Consider the following 16,232-nt stretch of genomic DNA (forward strand, 5'->3'; position numbering starts at 1 on the left):
ACAAAACGAAGGAACTCTCCACTGAAGAACCTCCAGGAAGAAGTCACAGCCACAGAACTGCTCAAGGCTGATCTAGACAACATACTGGATCAAGAATTTAAAAAACTTGTCATAAAATTAATCGCTGGGGCTGAGAAAAGCATCAAAGAATCAACTGAGACAATTACTAGGCACTGTGATGAGTTAAAAAAGGCTATAAATGAGGTGAATAACAAAATGGAGGCAGCCACCTCAAGGATTGATGAGGCATAGAGAAGAATAGGTGAATTAGGAGATATTGTTATAGCCAAAGAGGAAGCTGAAAAAAAGAGAGGGAAATTGATCCAGGAGCAGGAGAGGAGAATTTGAGACCTGAGTGATACAAACAGAACACCGTCCGTATGATAGGAACTCCTGAAGAGGAAGACAGAGAGAAAGGTCCAGAAGGGATACTAGACCAAATTATAACTGAGAATTTCCCAAATCTGGGAAAAGAAATAGACATACAAATTCAAGAAGCACAAATAACCCCCTTAAGACGTCACTTGAATCGATCTTCGGCATGACATATCATAGTGAAACTGGCAAAATATAAAGATAAAGAGAGAACTCTGAAAGCAGCTAGGGAGAAAAGGGCCCTAACATACGAAGGGAAACCTATCAGAGTGGTGACAGACCTACCTACTAAAACTTGGCAGGCCAGGAAGGAATGGCAGGAAATCTTCAATGTGATGAAGAGAAAAACCATGCAGCCAAGAATCCTTTATCCAGCAAGCCTGTCATTCAAAATAGGAGAGATAAAGGTGTTCCCAAATAAACAAAAAATGAGAGAATTCATGACCACCAAACCTACAGGAAAGAGATATATTTAGAACTCTGCATGCTGAAGATAGGAAATTCACCTTCCTTTCGAGTGCACATGGCACATTCTCCAAGATAGATCACATAATGGGGCACAAAGCAGCCCTCCAAAATATAAATGAATAGAGATCATACCACACACACTTTCAGATCACAATGCTATGAAACTTGAAATTAACCACAGGAAAAAGTCTGGAAAACCTCCAAAAATATGAAGGTTAAAAATCACCCTACTAAAGGATAATTGGGTCAATCAGGCAATTAGAGAAGAAATTAAAAAATATATGGAAACAAATGAAAACAAAAATCCAACAATCCAAAATCTCTGGGACGCAGCAAAGGCAGTCCTACGAGGAAAGTATATTGCAATCCAGGCCTATTTCAACAAACTAGAAAAAGCACAAATTCAAAATCTAACTGAGTATCTAATGGAACTAGAAGGGGAGCAGCAAGAGCACCCCAAACCCAGCAGAAGAAAAGAAATAATAAAGATCAGGGCAGAAATAAACAATATAGAATCCAAGAAAACAGTTGAGCAGATCAATGAAACCATGAGTTGTTTCTTTGAAAAAATAAGCACAATTGATATCCCTCTAGCCAGGCTCCTTAGAACGAAAATAGGGAGCACCCAGATAGACAAAATCATGAATGAAAATGGATTTATTACAACCAATCCCTTAGAAATACAAGGAATCATTAGAGATTACTACGAAAAATTATATGCCAACAAACTGGACAACCTAGAAGAAATGGACAAATTCATAAATGCACATGCACTGCCAAAATTCAAATGGGAAGAGATAGAAAGCATGAATAGACGATAACCAGTGAAGAAATCGAATCCGTTATCAAAAATCTCCCAGTGAATAAGAGCTCAGGACCAGATGGTTTCCCAGGGGAATTCTACCAGACACTTAAAGCAGAGTTAATACCCATTCTTCTCAAACTATTCCAAAAAATAGAAATAGAAGGAAAACTTCCAAATTCATTCTACGAAGCCAGCATCACCTTGATACCCAAACCAGACAGAGACCCAGCCGAAAAAGAGAACTACAGACCCATATCCTTAATGAATACAGATGCAAAAATACTCAACAAGATACTGGCAAATCGAATTCAACAGCATATAAAAAATTATCCATCATGATCAAGTGGGATTCATTCCCAGGTTACAGGGCTGGTTCAAAATTCACAAATCCATGAATGAGATACATCACATTAACAAAAAAACAGATAAAAACCATATGATCCTGTCGATAGATGCAGAAGAAGCGTTTGACAAAATACAGCACCCTTTCTTAATAAAAACCCTTGAGAAAGCTGGAATAGAAGGAACTTACCTAAACATTGTAAAAGCAGTTTATGAAAAGCCCACAGGTAATATCATCGTCAATGGGAAAAAACAGAGTTTTCCCCTGATATCAGGAACACGACAGGGGTGTCCACTCTCACCACTGCTGTTTAACATAGTGTTGGAAGTCCTAGCATCAGCAATCAGACAACAAAAGGAAATAAAGGGCATCAGAATTGACAAAGAAGAAGTTAAACTTTCACTTTTCGCAGATGACATGATAGTCTACATGGAAAACCTAGCAGATTTCACCAGAAGCCTTCTAGAACAGATCCATGAATTCAGTAAAGTTGCAGGGTACAAAGTCAATGTACAGAAATTGGTTGCATTTCTATACACCAAAATGAAGCAACAGAAAGAGAAATCAAGAATCTGATCCCGTTCACAATTGCACGAAAACCCATAAAATAACTAGGAATAAATCTAACCAAGGATGAAAAGAGCTATATGATGAAAACTATAGAAAACTTATGAAAGAGATTGAAGAAGACACCAAGAAATGGAAAAACATTCCCTGTTCATGGATCAGAAGAATAAACATTGTGAAAATGTCATTACTACCCAAAGCAATCTACACATTCAATGCAATCCCCATCAAAATTGCACCAGCCTTCTTCTCAAAGCTAGAACAAGCTATCCTCAAACTTGTATGGAACCACAAAAGACCCCAAATAGCCAAAGTCATATTGAAGAAGAAAACCAAAATGGGAGGCATCACAATCCCAGACTTTAGCCTCTACTACAAAGCTGTCATCATCAAGACAGTATGGTACTGGCACAAAAACAGACACATGGACCAATGGAATAGAATAGAGAACCCAGAACTGGACCCACAAGTATATGGCCAATTAATCTTTGACAAAGCAGGAAAGAGTGTCCAATGGAAAAAAGACAGCCTCTTTAGCAGGTGGTGCTGGGAGAACTGGACAGCAACATGTAGAAGAATGAAACTAGAACACTTTCTTACGCCATACACAAAAATAAACACAAAATGGATGAAGGACCTGAATGTGAAACAGGAAACCATCAAAACCCTCAAGTAGAAATTAGGAAACAACCTCCTTGACCTCAACCCCAGCAATTTCCTACTCGACACATCCCCAAAGGCAAGGGAAATGAAAGCAAAACTGACCTCTTGGGACCTCATCAAGATAAAATGTTTCTGCACTGCAAAGGAAACAATCAAGAAAACTAATAGGCAACTGACAGAATGGGAAAAGATAGTGGCAAATGACATATCAGATAAAGAGCTATTATCCAAAATCTACAAGGAACTCACCGACTTCACACACAAAAAACAAATAACCCATTGAAGAAATGGGCAGAAGATGTGAACAGACACTTCTCCAAAGAGGACATCCAGATGGCCTACAGGCACATGAAACGATGCTTAACATCACTCATCATCAGGGAAACACAAATCAAAACCACACTGAGATACCACCTCACGCCAGAGTGGCCGAAATGAACAAATCCAGAGACTATAGATGCTGGTGAAGGTGTGGAGAGACGGACACCCTCCTACCCTGTTGGTGGGAATATAAACTGATGCAGCCGCTCTGAAAAACTGTGTGGAGGTTCCTCAAAAAACTGTCAACAGAACTCCCTTATGACCCAGCATTAGCACGTCTGGGTATTTACCCAAGGGATTTACCCAAGGGATACAGAATTGCTAATGCATAGGAGCACATGTACCCCAATGTTCATAGCATCACTGTCAAGAATAGCCAAATCATGGGAAGAGCCTAAATGCCCACCACCTGATGAATGGTTTAAGAAGATGTGGTGTACACACACACACACACACACACACACACACACACACACACACACACAATGGAGTACTACGTGGCAATAAGAATGAAATATGGCCATTTGTAGCAAGGTGGATGGACCTCGACGGTGTCATGTTAAGCGAAATAAGTCAGGCGGAGATGGATAGATACCATATGTTTGCACTCATAGGTCTAAGAGGAGAACAGGAGAAACCTAATGGAGGACCATGGGGAGGGGAAGAGGGAAAGAGAGTTGGGGAGAGAGAGGGACCCAAAGCCTGAGAAACTTTGAATACTGAAAAGGAACCAAGTGTTGAAGGGGGAGGGGGAGGGGGAAGAGAGTTGGTGGCAATGGAGGAGGGCACTTGTGGGTAAGAGCAATGGGTGTTATATGGAAACCAATTTGACAATAAAATATTTTCAAAAGAAGAAGAAGACAAATTCTTTATCCTTTCTTATTTCAACAAGAAGCCCAATGCCTAGTTCTGATGCCACATGAGTGGTCAGAACCCAGAGGCCACCAGCTGAGCAAGATAACCCTCTTCAGACAAGATACAGCTCCCACACACCCCAGACCTCATAATCCTAAAGGGGAAAATTATTGAAAATGAGATGCTGAGAATGTGTAGCTGGGAAAATAGATTCCCTTCCACCCCTTCCTGAAAGGAAGGTCAGGCATTGGAAAAAAGATAAGAAGCAAGGACTCTACTCATTTGTTGCTAAAAAAAAATAGTCAGGAGGAGTTAAGATGGCAGAGAAGTAGGGGGACCAGGATTTCTCTTGTCCTTCAAACGCAGTTGTATTGAGGTCAGAGCACTTGGAACACCGAGGAAATCTATCTGCAGAGTGACAGAAAAATCTCCACAGGTGGAGAGACACAGCTTGGTGGGTTAGCGATGTGTGTGTGTGTGAGTTAGGGGACATAAAACAGCGTGGGCACAGAGGGGAGGGATCCCCTTCTGTGGAGAGATAAAAGGGAGGGAAAGAGAAGTTATGGATTTTAGTTTTGTGTTAGGGCAAGATAAAAACTTCTCCACACCACGGGCTGGGGAATGAGAAATATGGAGAGTGCCAGTCTTTACTTTGCAAATAGCATTAGAAGCTTAGTATCAAGAGATTTCAAAAGTGCGTGTCTTTCTCCGGACCCAAGCTGCCGCTGTGCGAGTACTCATGGTGGGAAGGGGAGTCAGCCCCCAGGGTGTGGTAGTAATCTCAGGGTTGCACTGGGAGAGCACAGTCTCTCTTTTGAGTACTGTGGGAAGACAGTATACTGCACCCCCAAGTCCAAAGGCCCTGCAGTTTCCAGCCATATCGGCAGGGAGGAGAGGTGCTACCCCAGAAGCAGGTCTGCTCTGAGAGGGATTCTTAAAGACACTCGGTTTTGAAGTCCAGCCAAGTGCCTAGGAGGCACGGAGACTGCGGAACAAGGCAAGCTGGCATCCTGCCCTACTCTGTGAGGGCTTCCTGAACAGTGTGGGTTGAGACACATGGTTTGGGGAGGAGAGATTGAGGTGTTGCCATTTTTCTCCCCATCGCCAACACTGTGGGCTTCAGGCAACAAGATAGTGGCCCCCAGTGGAGGCAGGACCCACTTAAACCACACCCCACAGCTCCTGGCCTGGTAACTGCTTATCTGACTGACATTGACGGAACAAGATGGCCTCTCCTCCAGACCAGCAGGGCCACTGGTCCCAGGCACCAACAGACAACTGACCAGTGGTTTTGTATGTTGGTTTGTTGCTTTTATTTCCTGCTTTTCTTTTCTTTCCGTCTCTTCTCTTTTCTCTTCTTTTTCTTTCTACCTATTTTATTCCCCTTTAGAATCAGGCCCATCGTTTCTGATTTGATTTTTAGTCAATTCTTATTATAAACATAAATATATATTTTTTTCTTTTCTCTTTCTCTGCTTTGTTTAATTAGGCATTTTACTCTGTTCTTTTTACACCTTTTCTAGAGCTCCTTCTTTATTTTCCTTTCTCTCTCTCTGGATTAAGCCTTACAGATTTTTTGATTCTTTGCTTGGTCTTTTTTTAATCTCCCATTTCATTTTTCTCCTTGTATGGGATCAGGTTCCCTGCCATTTCCTTTTTTCAAGGGTTACTTCATTGAACAAATCAAAGCACATTTGGTGGACAGTCTAAACAATCCACCACTATGAGTAACGAGGAACTTTCTATAAGACTGATCATTGGGATAGAGCAATGAGATATGCAACACTCCGAAAACACTTCCTGAAGTGCTAGGCCTTTGACAGTGTATGACCCCTTTTTAATATAGTAGCTCTTGCAGGTGCAGGACACATAACAATCTACTAAAACACGTAAAAGACAGAAACATAGCCAAAATGATGAAATGGAAGAATTCTCCTCAAAAGAAATTCCAGGAAGAAATGACAGCCAGAGAATTGCTCAAAACAGATATAAACAATATATCTGAACAAGAATTTAGAATAACAATCATAAGACTGATAGCTGATGGAGCACCTGGGTGGCATAGTCAGTTAAGTGACTTCAGCTCAGGTCATGATCTTGTGGTCTGTGAGTTCGAGCCCAACATAGGGCTCTGTGCTGACAGTTCAGAGCCTGGAATCTGCTTCACATTCTGTGTCTCCCTCTCTCTCTGGCCCTATCCTGCTTGCTCTCTGTCTGTCTCTCCCTCTCAAAAATAATAAACATTAAAAAATTTTTAAAAATACTAATAGCCAGGCTTAAAAAAAGCATAGAAGACAGCAAAGAATCTATTGCTTCAGAGATCAAAGACCTAAGAAATAGTCATGATGAATTAAGAAATGTTTTAAATGAGATGCAAAATAAATAGATCTTTAAATAGATGCAGTGACAGTGAGGATGGAAGAAGCAGAGGAGAGAAGAGGTGAAATAGAAGATAAAATTATGGAAAATGAGGGGCGCCTGGGTGGCTCAGTCGGTTAAGCCTCCGGCCTCGGCTCAGGTCAGATCTCACGTTCGTGGGTTTGAGCCCCGCATCAAGCTCTGTGCTGACACTAGCTCGGAGCCTGGAGCCTGCTTCAGATTCTGTGTCTCCTTCTCTCTCTGCCCCTCCCCCTCTCATGCTCTGTCTCTCTCTGTATCAAAAATAAATAAAAAATATTTTTAAAAAGTATGGAAAATTATGAAGCTGAAAAAAAGAAGAAAAAGAAATTACTGTGACACCTGGGTGCCTCAGTCGGTTAAGCGTCTGGCTTCGGCTCAGGACATGATCTCATGGTATGTGGGTTTGAGCCCTGCGTCGGGCTCTGTGCTGACAGCTAAAACATTTTAAAAAGTAAATAAATAAATAAATAAATAAATAAATAAATAAATAAATAGAAATTACTAGACCAAAAGGGGAGAATTAGATACCTAAGTGTTTTAGTGAAATGAAATAATATCCATATCATAGAAGTTCCAGAAGGAGAACAGAGAGAAGGAATGCAGAAAGTTTATTTGAACAAATTTTAGCTGAGAACTTCCCTAGTTTCCATCTGGTGAAGGAAACAAGCATCTGTGTCCAGGAGGTACAGAGAAGTCCATTCAAAATAAAAAAAAAAAAACAGGTCAACATGATGACATATTACAGTGAAACTGGAAAAATACAAAGATAACACAGAACTCTGAAAGCAGCTAGGGACAAACGGGCCTTAACCCACAAGGGTAGACACATAAGGATAGTTGTAGACCTGTCCACTGAAACTTGGCAACCCAGAAAGGAGTGGCAAGAAATATTCAATGTACTAAATAGGAAAAATATGCAGCCAAGAATTCTTTAGCCAGCAGGCCTGTCATTCAAAATAGAAGAAGAGATGAATGCTTTCCCAGAGAAACTAAAACTAAAGGAGTTCATGACCTCTAGACCAGCTTTTCAGGAGATTCTAAGGGGGACTCTGTGAGTGGAAAACAGCAAAGACTACAAAGGACCAGAGACATTACTAGAAACATGAAATCTACACATAACACAATGACACTAAATCCATATCTTTCAATAATCACTCTGAATGGACTAAATGCCCCAATAAAAAGACATAGAGTTCAGAATGGATAAAAGAAAAAACAAGATCCATCTATATACTAGCTACAAGAGATTCATTTTAGGCCTGAGGACATTTGCATATTGAAAGTGAGGAAATGGAGAACCATCTATCATGCTCCTGAAAGTGAAAAGAAAGCCAGAGGAGCCATACTTAGAATAGACAAAAAATTTATTTATTTATCTATTTTTTTAATTTTATAGTTTATTGTCAAGTTGGTTTCCATATAAAACCCAGTGCTCATCCCATCACCCATTTTCCCTCTCCCCCAAAACCATGAGCCCTCAGTTTGTTCCCAGTATTCAAGAGTCTCTCATGTTTGCCTTGCTCCCTCTACCCAACTATTTTATTCCCCTTTCCCTCCCCCATGGTCCTCTGTTAAATTTCTCCTGTTCCACTTATAAGTGAAAACGTATGATATCTGTCCTTCTCTGCCTCACTTATTTCGCTTACCATAACACCCTTGAGTTCCATTCACGTTGCTACAAATGGCCAGATTTCATTCTTTCCCAATGCCATGTAGATATATAACCCACATCTTCTTGATGCATTCATCTGTTGATGGACATTTAGGCTCTTTCCGTGATTTGGCTATTGTTGAGAGTGTTGCTATGAACATTGGGGTACATGTGCCCCTGTGCATCAGCACTCCTGTATCCTTTGGGTAAATTCCTAGCAGTACTATTGCTGGGTCACAGGGGAGTTCTGTTAATTTTTTGAGGAAACTCCACACTGTATTCCAGAGTGGCTGCATCAGGTTACATTCTCACCAACAGTGTAGGAGGGTGCCCATTTCTCCACATCCTTACCAGCATCTAGAGTCTCCTGATTTGTTCATTTTAGCCACTCTGACCAGCGGGAGGTGGTATCTCAGTGTGGTTTTGATTTGTGTTTCCCTGATGATGAGTGATGTTGAGCATCGTTTCATGTGCCTGTTGGCCATCTGGATGTCCTCACTGGAGAAGTGTTTGTTCATGTCATCTGCCCATTTCTTCACTGGATTATTTGTATTTTGGGTGTGGAGTTTGGTGAGTTCCTTATAGATTTTTGGATACTTGCCCTTTATCCAATACATCATGACATGAGGTCTGTGTTTGTGCCAACACCATACTGTCTTGATGATGATAGCTTTGTAGTAGAGGCTAAAATCTGGGATTGTGGTGCCTCCTGTTTTGGTTTTCTTCTTCAGTATTAACTTGGCTATTTGGGTTCTTTTGTGGTTCCATGAAAATTTTGGATAGTTTGTTCTAGCTTTGAAAAGAATGCTGGTGCATTTTTGATGGGGATTGCATTGAATGTGTAGATTGCTTTGGGTAATAATGACATTTTAACAATATTTATTCTGATGATCCATGACATTGGAATGTTTTTCCATTTCTTTGTGTCTTATTCAATTTCTTTCATAAATTTTTCATATATTTCATCATACAGATCTTTTATATCTGTGGTTAGGTTTATTCCTAGGTATTTTATGGGTTTTTGGTCAATTGTGAATGGGATGAGTTTTTTGATTTCTCTTTCTGTTGCTTCGTTATGGATGTATAAAATGCAACGGCTTTCCATAAGTTGATTTTGTACCCTGCGAATTTGCTCAATGCATGGATCAGTTCTAGTAGGCTCCTGGTGGAGTCTGTCGGGTTTCTGTGTAGAGTATCATGTCATCTGCGAAAAGTGATAGTTTGACCTCATCTTTGCCCATTCTGATGCCTTTTATTTCCTTTTGTTGTCTGATTGCTGATGCTAGGACTTCCAGCACTATGTTAAACAACAGTGGTGACAGTGGATATCTCTGTCGTGTTCCTGATCTCAGGGGGAAAGCTCTCAGTTTTTGCTCATTAAGAATGATATTAGCTGTGGGTTTCTCATAAATGGCTTTTATGATGTTTAAGTAAGTTTTTCTATCCTGACTTTCTCGAGGATTTTTATTAAGGATGCTGTACTTTGTCAAATGCTTTTTTGCATCTCTCTACAGGATAATATGGTTTGTATCTTTTCTTTTGTTAATGTGATGTATCTCATTGATGGATTTGTGGATATTGAACCAGCTCTGTAACCCAGGATTGAAATCCACTTAATCATGGAGGATAATTGTTTTTATATGCTGTTGAATTCAATTTGCTAGTATCTTGGTGAGTATTTTTGTATCTGCATTAGTCAAGGATATTGGCCTGTAGTTCTCTATTTTTGCTGGGTCTTTCTCTGGTTTGGGAATTCAAGTGATGCTGGCTTCATAGAATGAGTTCGGAAGTTTTCTTCCATTTTTTTTTAATAGCTTGAGAAGAATAGATATTAACTCTTATTTCAAAGTCTGGTAGAATTCCCCAATAAAGCCATCTGGCCCAGGGCTTTTACTGGTTGGGATATTTTTTTAAATTTTTAAAAATGTTTTATTTATTTTTGATACAGAGAGAGACAGAGCATGAGAGGGGAAGGGCAGAGAGAGAAGGAAACACAGAACCGGAAGCAGGCTCCAGGCTCTGAGCTAGCTGTCAGCACAGAGCCTGATGCCGGGCTTGAACCCACTAACGTGAGATTTGACCTAAGCCTAAGTCAGAGGATTAACAGACTGAGCCACCCAGACGCCCTGGTTGGGATATTTTTGATAAATCATTCAATTTCTTCACTAGTTATTGGTCTGTTCAGATTTTCTATCTTCCCATTTGAATTTTATCGGTGTGTGTGTTTAGGAATTTGTCCATTTTTTCTAGGTTGTCCAGTTTGTTGATATATAATTTTTCATAGTATTCCTGATAATTGCTTATATTTCTGGGGGATTGGTTTTAATAGATCATTTTCATCATGATTTTGCCTATTTGGTTGCTCTTTCTTTTCATTTTTGGAAGCCTGGCTAGAGGTTTATCAAGTTTGTTTATTTTTTCAAAAAACCAATTCTTTCTTTCATTGATCTGCTCAAATGGTTTTTTTAAAAAATTTTTATATTGTTTATTTCTGCCCTGGTGTTTATGATTTTTCTTCTTATGCTGGGTTTGAGGTGCTCTTGCTGCTCTCCTTCTAGTTCCTTTAGGTGCACTTTTAGATTATGTATTTGTGCTTTTTCTAGTTTCTTGAAATAGGCTTGGAGTGCAATGTACTTTCTTCATAGGACTGCTTTTGCTGCATCCTAAAGAGTGTGGATTGTTGTATTTTCATTTTCATTTGTTTCCATATATTTTTTAATTTCTTCTTTTATTGTCTGGTTGGCCTATTCGTTCTGTATTAGGGTGGTCTACAACCTCCATGTTTTTCGAGGTTTTCCAGACTTTTTCCTGTGATTGATCTCAAGTTTCATAGCATTTTGATCTGAAAGTGTGCATGGTGTGATCTCAATTTTTTTTTTATGTTTACTGAAGGCTGCGTTATGACCCAGTATGTGATCTATCTTGGAGAATGTGCCATGTGCACTTGAGAAGGAAGTGAATTACCTCCCTCAGGATGTAGAGTTCTAAATATATCTATCAAGTCTATCTGGTTCAATGTGTTGTTTAGGTCCATTGTTTCTTTAGTGATGTTTTTGTCAGGTTGGTCTATCTATTTCTGTAAGTGGAGTATTAACGTCCTCTGCAATTAGCACAGCCTTATCAATAAGATTGTTTCTGTTTGTGATTAATTGTTTTATGTATTCGGGTGCTTCTGAATCTGGTGCATAGACATTTATAATTGTTCACTCTTCCTGATGGGCAGACCCTGTAATTATTATATAGTGCCCTTCTTCATCTCTTGTTACTCCCTTAACTTTAAAGTCTAGTTTTTTTCGATATGTTTGGTTACTCTAGTTTTCTTTTGACTTCCTGAAGCATAATAGATATTTTTCCATCTCCTCCCTTTCAACCTGAACGTGTCCTCATGTGTAAAATGAGTCTCTTATAGACAGATAATAGATGGATCTTTTTTTTTTATCCATTTTGATACCTATGTCTTTGATTGGAGCATTTAGTCTATGTTCATTCAGTGTTATTATTGAAAAATATGAGTTTAGAGTCATTGTGTTTTCTGTAGGATTCATGTTTCTAGTGGTGTCTCTGTACCCTGTGGTACCCTGTGTTCTTTGCCTCATTTCCTCAGGATTTCTCAGGACTGGTTTAGTGGTGATGAATTCTTTCAATTTTTGTTTATTTGATAAACCTTTATCTTTCCTTCTTTTCTGAATTACAGGCTTCCTGGATAAAGGATTTTGGGCTGCATAGTTTTTCTGTTGACTACATTGAAGATTTCCTGCCATTCCTTTCTGGCCTGCCAAGTTTTATTAGATAGGTCTGCAACTACTCTGATAGGTTTCTGTTTGTATTTAGGGCTCTTTTATCCTTAGCTGCTTGCAGAATTCTCCCTTTATCCTTATATTTTGCCAGTTTCACTATGATATTTCGTGCAGTAGATTGATTCAAGTTACATCTGGGAGGAGTTCTCTTTACCTGTTGGATTTCAATGACTGTTTCTTTTCCCCAGATTGGGGAAGTTCTCAGCTATAATTTGTCCAATGACCCCTTTAGCCCTTTTATTTCTCTCTTCTTGAACTTCAGGAATTCCTATGATACGGATATTGTTCTGTTTGTTTACATCACTCAGGTCTCGAATTCTCCTTTCATGCTGCTAGATCAATGTGTCTCTCTTTTTTCGGTTTCCTCTTTTTCTGTAATTTTGTCTTCTAATTTACCTATTCTCTGTGCTTCTTCAATCCGTGCATTGACTGCCTCCATTTTCTTATGCATCTCATTTATAGCATTTTTTAATTCATCACAACTACTTTTAAGGTCCATAATCTTTGTAGAATAGTGTCTCCGGTGTCTTCCATGTCTTTTTCAAGCCCAGTAATTAATTTTATGACAATTGTTCTAGATTCTTGCTCAGTTATGTTGCTTTTATCTGTTTTGCGCAATTCTGTAGCTGTCACTTCTTCCTGGAATTTCTTTAGGGGAGAGTCCTCCTGTTTCATCATTTTGGCTAGCTTTCTGTCTGTCAGTTTCAAAAGCTTGTTAGCATTTTGTACCTGAGTTATGTTATATTAAAGGAGGCTCACTGACTGTCTGCAGCCTGTCCATTCAGGAAGTGTTCTTTTAATGGTGTCTCTCATTGAGACTTTGGTTATTTTATTTCCCTACTTGTAGTGATATTTGGGACTCTCCTCCATTTGTACGTTGGCTTGTTTCTTGAGATAGCCCTGGAAAGGAAAACAGACAGACAAACAGGGAACAAAAGCATACAAATGCACAAAGAAATCAAACAAACATGCAAACTGAAAGGAGAAAAAACAAAAAGGAAAAAGGAAAGACAACAAAAGGCAAAGGGTAGTCTAAATCCTTAGAAACAGAAATTCCAGCTACAAATAAAGAGCAGGGTGGAGGCAGTGCTGATGGAATAGCATATACAAAGAGAGAAATGACAGGGGTAGTGTGGTGACCCCTCAGAACAACGTGACCCATAAAATGTAGTTATAGAGAAAAACAGTACACAAAAGTATATAATGATTAATATAGCTTTAAGAAAATACTCATTGTAATGTCTCTTTGGGAAAGCAGTCAATTTATGATATGGGAGCCAGACAGCGGGGAATACCTGGCACACCCTGGGTGGAAAGCTGCCTGCTTCCTATGTGTCGACTTCTCCGCTTCCTCACAGACCACCTGTTTAGATGAAACTTATTGATTATGGTTGATCAACCATAACGTACCTGCCTGAGCAAGTTCTGTTTTTCTCATGAGATCACTTTCCGATCACTAAAAACAATCTTGACATTGATTGATTATTATATTCTCAATAAATATGGGACTGTGGAGTTGTTCGGGGTGACACTTGTTATAAGCTTTTGTCCCCTGCTCCCTTTCTGTTTGACAGCTGACTTGTTTGTGCCTGATTCTTCTCCCGTGCACCCTTACGGAAATTGGCAGGGTGGGGAGAAAGAGAAATTGAACATTGACCAGGAAGAGAGACTTAAAGGCTTAATTCAGAGAAAGTAAAAGGAGAATATGATTGGAGAAAGGAGAAAGAAACGAAGATATTGTTACTCATTATCTATATAAAATATATAATCTGATTATTCCAGAGAGAGAACGGAAGGTATTGATGGAGGTGTAGAATAGCATCAAGAGAATCGATTTAATGTGACTGCTTAAGCAAACCAATAACCAGAGTGCCCAGTCCAGTGGAGGGGAGAGATAAGAATGAGATAAGGGAAAATATATCTGAATAGCAAGAATTGATCCAGAGGTAATCATGGCGATGCATAAATGTTGGTGCCAGAGTCCAGTTCCAGCAGGTCCATGGTTCCTGAAGGATGGATGATGTTGGCGAGAGAGAGCCTCAAGTTTCTTTCTGATCACCAGGCAGGCATCTCTGCTCTGTCTCATTCTCTAGCTTTATTTATAGTTAAAGGTACAAGGAGAAGAAAGAGCAGCGTGTGTTTAGTAAAAGATTTCTCATAGATTTTTTTTTCAGCACAATTTTCCAGAACATGGATTCTGCAGAAGTAACAATTTTTTTTCTTTTTTAACCAACTTGAGTAAGCTTTTATTCCTACAAACCCCTACTTTAATTTGTATATTATTTATTTATATTTAGTATGTAATATGTATTACGTATTACACATAAAATATATACTTCAATAAATTGTATATTTTTATTTATAGTTTATTGTCAAGTTGGTTTCCATATAAAACCCAGTGCTCTTCACCACAAGTGCTCTCCTCCATGACCATGACTCCCCTTTCCCTTTCCCCTTCCCCCTTCAGCCCTCAGTTTGTTTTCAGGATTCGAGAGGCTCTCATGATTTGCCTCCCTCCCTCTACCTAACTCTTTTCCCCCCCTTCTCCTCCCCATGGTCCTCTGTTAGATTTCTCCTGTTAGACCTATGAGTGAATACATATGGTATCTGTCATTCTCTGCCTCACTTATTTCACTTAGCATGACACCCTCGAGGTCCATCCACTTTGCTACGAATGGCCAGATTTCATTCTTCGTCATTGGCATGTAATACTCCGTTGTATACATACACCACATCTTCTTGATCCATTCATCAGTTGATGGACATTTAGGCTCTTTCCATGATTTGGCTATTGTTGACAGTGCCGCCATGAACATTGGGGTACATGTGTTCCTATGCATCAGCACTTCTGTATCCTTTGGGTAAATCCCCAGCAGGGCTATTGCTGGGTCATAATAGGGGAGTTCTATTGATAGTTTTTGAGGAACCACCACACTGTTTTCCAGAGTAGCTGTACCAGTTTACATTCCCACCAACAGTGTAGGAGGGTGCCTGTTTCTCCACATCCTCACCAGCATTTATAGTTTCTTGATTTGTTCATTTTAGAAGTTACAATTCTAATCTTAGTAGTAATGATTGTCATAAAAAACTTAGCTACAGGCATTCATGCTATTATATGGGAAGGCAGGTATTTTTTAAGTATACATTTTTTCCATAGTATGCATAAGACCATGATATACAAAACATCTAGTATAGCCCTAGGAAAGCGACCTTTAATCACGAGGCAAACAGCATTGTTCAGTAAAGGTCAGTTTTTTTATGAGTAAGGGTCATTAGGGTGTTTATAGCTCTAAGAGAAAGTTCCCAGAAAAACAACATCCCCAGGAGACAGAATGTCTACCCTCATGGCCACAAGGACAAATGACGTATACATTGTATAAGTTGTAGGGCTGACTTTTGCAACATTTACCCTCGCCCAGGAGGTAGTAAGTTTACTAGTTAATTGTCAGTTTTTTCAGGGCAGAATTGAATGTAGGGGTAGACCTAGTGATAATTTTAATATGCTAGTCTTCTTGAATTACTGGGTGGTCCCTGACCAGGTGCAATCATTGCCCCAAAGCCAGAACTAGAGGACAGCTTGCTCTTGATTTTAATTGGCAAGGCAGTCAGATGTCTGGTGCTCAAGCAGAAATGATTGTTACAAGAGGGTAGATATTGGTTGTTGCCTGGTGGCAAGAGACCTTGCAAAGTTGCTGTACCCTCACCAGGAATTTTAACTCAACGGTGAGTTCAGAATGACTCCCAACATGATGGTCTTGCCCTGGGCTCCGGTAAAAAAAAAAAAAAAAAAGCAGCTCTCTAGTGTGGATGCGCGTGATTTGGTGTAGGCATGTCTCACTTCCACTGTGGATTCCTTGGGCGGTTCCCTGAGGCCTCGCCTTGGTGGTTGTGGGGAGAAAAATGGTTGTTCCCCAGTCCGTTTTCAAACCAAGGGTTGCAAATCACTCTTGAGGGTCTGATCTCCCTGTGTTGTGAACATGGCCAAGG

Source organism: Suricata suricatta, chromosome X, assembly GCF_006229205.1.
Source record: "Suricata suricatta isolate VVHF042 chromosome X, meerkat_22Aug2017_6uvM2_HiC, whole genome shotgun sequence".
NCBI lineage: Eukaryota > Metazoa > Chordata > Mammalia > Carnivora > Herpestidae > Suricata > Suricata suricatta.